Source organism: Somniosus microcephalus, unplaced genomic scaffold (assembly GCF_052327205.1).
Source record: "Somniosus microcephalus isolate GS21.2 unplaced genomic scaffold, FLI_Smic_1.0 unresolved_chr1, whole genome shotgun sequence".
NCBI classification, from domain to species: Eukaryota; Metazoa; Chordata; class Chondrichthyes; order Squaliformes; family Somniosidae; genus Somniosus; species Somniosus microcephalus.
In genome coordinates this window covers 60,822,669-60,828,181 of record NW_028225179.1, presented here as the reverse complement: position 1 = coordinate 60,828,181, position 5,513 = coordinate 60,822,669, and the positions used below count along the sequence as shown (strand labels likewise).

At 47.5% G+C, this 5,513-nt stretch overlaps 1 non-coding gene across 1 annotated transcript; it reads left to right on the top strand.

Moving 5' to 3' along the window:
- The first annotated feature begins 1,808 nt into the window (after window positions 1-1,808).
- On the top strand, window positions 1,809-1,905 carry trnar-ucu (transfer RNA arginine (anticodon UCU)). The gene is made up of 2 exons: window positions 1,809-1,845; window positions 1,870-1,905. It is a non-coding gene; the product is annotated as a tRNA-Arg (tRNA).
- Window positions 1,906-5,513: the final 3,608 nt, after the last annotated feature.

Below are 5,513 nucleotides of genomic sequence, written 5' to 3'. Positions count from 1 at the left end.
CTAACAGCCGGTAATTTATTCTACCGATTGAAGGAATGCCGAAAATGGTAACCGAGTGACGGTGGAAAGTTTATTAACGTTGTTCCATTCAATCGAATTTTGACGAACTTTGATCTTTTCTCATTTTATAGACTGTATTTGAAGAGTCTCGGTAAAAATGTTCAGTGTTTCTGACAGCGGGGTGTGGGCGAGTAGCTGGTGAGTGTAACAGGCTCAGGGCTGGATGCAGGAACCTCTCTGACAGTCTCTCTCTCTCTCTCTCTCTCTCTCTCTGATGGGGAGAGTTAATTGACAGCTGGAGGCTGTTGGTGGTTTGATTAATGCAGGAAGTTCCCTCCAAACCATGTTATGATTGACAGCTGCAATCCACTTGTTTGTCCAGGACAGAAACATGAACAAAGTGATTCAGTCCCGGATCATTCTGGGTTTGTTTAAAAGGGAGGCGATTTCAGATACGTCGGCCGAGTGGTTAAGATGTTGGATTCGAAAGTCCCGGGGTTTGTTTAGCTGAGGCTCGGTCCCTGCTCGCGGCGGATCTGTTCAGAAGTTCTAAATCTGCTTTTTGTTCTTTAATCCTCTCTTTTCTCAGAGCGCTGACCCTGACATTGCTCAGCATTCTCTCCACTGCGATTTCTCAAGCTCGCAGCTCCCGCCTAACCTAGTGGAGAAGGCAACTGATCTTCGCTGCTGCTTGTAATCTTACCCGAATAATTTGCAGGGTCGAGTCGGTCGGTGGCCGTTTTACACACTGGGCGATAGCTGTTCCTAATGTTCTGAGTCTGTGCAACACGCGGACATTCCTCCCCCAGAGTCCTCAGTCTCTCCGGTATCTCTGCATCCAGTGGCGGGAGCTGCTCTTCCGCTGAAGTTTGCTGACAGAAGCTGAATCTACATTTCCAACATTGTCGATATTCCCATTCCCTCAAAGAACCAAGCCAAACAGAAGGCGGGAATTACGTAGAATGACGCTGACTTTTACAAAACACAAACGGACCATTGGGCCCAACTGGTGTGTGTCGGTGTTTCTGCTCCACACCAGCCTCCTCCCGAGCTGCTTCATCTCCTCCGATCAGCAGAACCTTCTGTTCCTGTCTCCCTCCTGTGTGTATCCAGCTTCCCCTGAAATGCATCTGTTCGTCTCAAACGCTCCACGTGGCCGCCAGTTCCATATTCTAACCACTCTCTGAGGAAAGAAGTTTATTCTGAATTGCCTATTGGATTTGTCAGTGACTATCGAGTATTGATGACCCCTAGTTTTGGACACCCCACAAGTGGAAGCATCTGATATATGTCAACATTTCCAAAACCAGAGCTCCAACTGCCGACCATTTCCCCACTACACTGCCTGTAATCAGAAAAGCTCAGCCCCTACTGGGGAGGGCTCATCCTGTCCTGACAAGAAATGAGGAAGTTTACCTGAGCTGTGTGATGGTGGCTGCGGGGCATTACTTGATTAAACTGCTGTTCTGCCCCTACAGACACTCGGTGTCTCCAAGCCTTGAGTCTTCCCGACCAGTACCACATAACTGTAGACTTAGGTTGAAGTGTTTACAACCCTACTGGGAGCGGAAGAGAGACAAAAGCAGAGAGAGAGACCGAGAGACAGAGAAAGGCACAGAGACACACAGCAAGGCACAGAGAGAGAGAGAGAGATTGAGAGCGAGATATTGAGAATGAGACAAAGCGATAGGCAGGAAGATTGACAGTGAGAGCGACAAGTAGCGCAGCAGAGAGATTAGGAGATAAATCTGTACTTGACGACAATGACTATCCCTGTAATGAGTAATGTGAAACTATCATCCGTCATCGGCTCTGTGGCGCAATGGATAGCGCATTGGACTTCTAGTTAATGCTATTCGCTGATAAGTCATTCAAAGGTTGTGGGTTCGAGTTCCACCAGAGTCGTTATATAACCAGGTTCCGGTGGTGAAATTTTGCAGCAAAACCACAACTGGTTCATTGATGCCCTTCGGAGAATGGGAATGGCCAATGAGATCGCCTGAATTGTGATTGAAGAACAGTCCAGCTTCAATCTGCGCACCTACTTGAAATATTTTATTCATTCCATTGTACTTTTCTGAATTACTTTCCCTGCCGCCTCAGTCATTATTTGTTTCTTTACTGTTTTCTGCTGGTGTTACAGGTTAGATCAGCAGTGGCCGTTCAAGGAAGCCTGCGAAGTCCATCAGGGAAAAAAGATTGAGAAAAAAAACAGTTAGGGAGAGATAGAGAGATACATGCAAAGCAAATGAAGGGTTTATGGGACATGTCTGTGCGGAGTTTAAGGTGGAGTTTGGGAGAGATTCCTCCCGTCTCCTGAAATCCACTAACTATTCCAAGACATGAGCACAAAAATCTAGGCTGACAGTTCAGTGCAATACTGAGGGAGTGCTGCACTATCGGAGATGCCGTCTTTTGGATGAGACGAAAAACCAAGGCCCTGTCTGGCCTCTCAGGTGGACAGCTGTAAGGGGTTTTCCTCGAGAGGTTTCCCTGAGGATTCTCTCTCTAGAGGCCTCTCTCTCTTGCACAGTAAAACTTTGAGTGGTTCGACCCACTCACCCCTTAGATTCTATAATCTGGACTTAGGCACAGGAACTGCAATGCAGAGAAGACTCTTGTAGACCAAGTTTGATGAATAAAAATGAAATTTTATTGCAAATGGAAAAATATCAAATCAAATGCAACAAAGATAAGAGTACGGTACATGGGAGGGAAAAACAAATACAAACAAATCATAACGACATTATACTAACTAAGGCAAATATAGGCATCTTATACTCTACAAAGATCATCATGAAATAAAGAAACACATGGAACATCGAGGGACAACAACTCATGTTAATTGTACCCTTAAATCCACCCCCTTATTAAACCTAACTAGATCTGATTGTGAAGGGCCAGAAACATGCTCACCAATTCCACTAGGAAGTGCAAGGTTTTGAAAACGAGGCTGCTGGGGCTGCAACGACTGTCCGATTTTAAACTGTCCTTTTTCTCCGCTCTCTTTGTGACTGTCCGAGCTTGTTGATTCAAGCTTCCTCCAACTTCTTCTCCCAAGCTGTGTCTTCCTCCTCAAGCTGCATTCCGGGGTGCTGCGTCCTGGTCCTGTGTCTCAACTCGTCCAAGCTGTCCCTGGGGTCGTTGCCCCTGTCGAGTCGTGTCCCACTGCCGTGTCCTCCAAGCTGCTTGTTCAGCTTGCCTCGAGTGTCGCTTCCAACCCGGTGCTTCTGCTTGTCTCAACTGCTGAAAGGTCTCTTCAGTTATACCTTTCTTCCTGAGGCTTCACTTCCCGCCCAAAATCAGGTGAGTCTTTGTTTTACCTTTTGGAGGGCTTTGAGCACAGTGGGGCAGTTATTATATTTAAAATCATTTTAAGCGGCTGGTAACAGGCCCATCTCTGGTTTGAAATGGCTTTCATTGTTGTTAATTTCGTGCTGATCCTGTTACCGAGCCCTTGGTGTTGTCCTCATGAATATGTTATTGTCTCTTTCGTCTGGGTCAACATTTAGATGGCCTCTGTCTCCAAGCATCTAATCCATATGCATGCCTGTGGGTCTGGCTTTTTTTCTCTCTCCGAAAACAGCTTCCAGAACTTGCTATGGGTTCAATCCACATAGTTGTCTGAGGTTGTGCAGGAACCATTTTAAAGTGCCCCAATAAGCTGGTCACATGATACGGCGGCCATTTTGTATGCCCCCCTTTTCTGGGCTTCTTTTAAAACAGTCTTTAAAATCATGGCCTCTTCTGCCCATTGATCCTTATTAATATGAAATCCAATTTTGCGAATCCTACACTCCCCCCTGACGATACTGTAACTTGCTTGGAGTATCATAATTCCGGGTGAGCAAAATTTTCTGTCCTTCCACAATCTAACCATCCCCAGTGTTAACCTATCCATGACCCCACGACACATGCATTTCCCATTTCAGAAAAATCTAGTGTACATTAAGCATCTATAGATTGGAGTTAAACAATCTTACAACTTACTTCCAGGCATGGAGGGGGGCCTTATACTCCTACATCACCCAGTACATACACATTATCAAATAATAATAATCACGTCTAATAAACTTCAATAATAAAATGAAATACATACAAATATCCAAAAACACATGAATACACATCAAAAAAAAAATAATACAGAGGAGGGAGGGAAACTTTAACTTTATAAAGAGCAGCAAAATCTAAACGGGTGTCTCTTCTTCTACCCGCACATAATGCCCCCTCCATTCCCCTCTATTCTCATACTTTTGCGAATGTTTGACCTTTTACAGTGTACAAACAACGAATCACCTTAAAACTTATACTAAACTTATGTACAGCGCTGCCCGTCGCCGGGCGGCTTGCCTAATCCCTGATCGGACTGCAGCTCACCGCTCCCTGTGGCGGGGCTGCAGTGACCTGTATCTCTGGTTCCCCGCAGCCTTTTGCTGTTAAACGGGGACTGTGCTTTCTTAATGATTTCTGAAGTCGGTGTCTACTGGGAGTAGGTGACTGATGCACTATCAATTGCTACAAAAGACTGGAGATTGAGAAAGTAATAAACAGGCTTTTATTACCAAAGAACAGAGCATGCCTCTTGTGGTTGCCTGGTATCCAAAAGGGCTGGAGGCTTCTGAGCAGCGACCTTTATACCCAGCCATGAGGGTGGAGCCAGGGGCGGAGTCAGCTGAGGCATGCACAGACAAGTACAACAATATGCAAGAGTGAACAACAGTACTAACAGTGAACAACAATACTAACAACAGTGGTTTACCACATTCACCCCTTGTTTAGAATTGAGTCCGGCGGGGTGAAGTGCACTAAAAATTCGTGTACTGAAGTCTATCAGGAGGCCTTGTAAGCCGTCCTGAGCGTCGCAGCAGCGGCGGTGATGGTGCAGCATCCAATGGTGAACCCGGTGTCTCGTTCAGAGGAGGTGTAGCAGGTGGCGGACCCTGGGGCTGCTGCATGCCGTCTACAGGGGTCAGAGCATGGGTAATGGGAGGTAGCAATGGTGGTCTCTCAGAGGCACCCGAAGGTGCGAGGTCCCGTGCGGGGACTGTGTCCTGGGGGTAGGCAGGAGTAGCGGTGGGTGGCGAAGAGGGTGTTTCAGGAGCACCTGCAGGTGCGAGGTCTCGAATGGAGACTGTGTCCTCCCGCCCGTCCGGGTACACCACGTAAGCATACTGCGGGTTGGCGTGGAGGAGGCTCACCCTCTCGACCAGGGGGTCCGCCTTATGGGTCCTCACGTGCTTCCGCAGTAGGACGGGACCTGGAGAAGTCAGCCATGTTGGTAGCGAAATCCCCGACGTGGACTTCCTGGGGAAGGAGAACATTCTCTCGTGAGGAGTGGCATTGGTGGGTGTACAGAGCAGCGACCGAATGGAATGGAGCGCCGCAGGGAGGACCTCCTGCCAGCGGGAGGTCGGAAGGCCCTTAGATTTTAAGTTTAAAAGGACTGCCTTCCAGACTGTCGCATTCTCCCTTTCCACCTGGCCGTTACCCCGGGGGTTGTAGCTGGTGGTCCT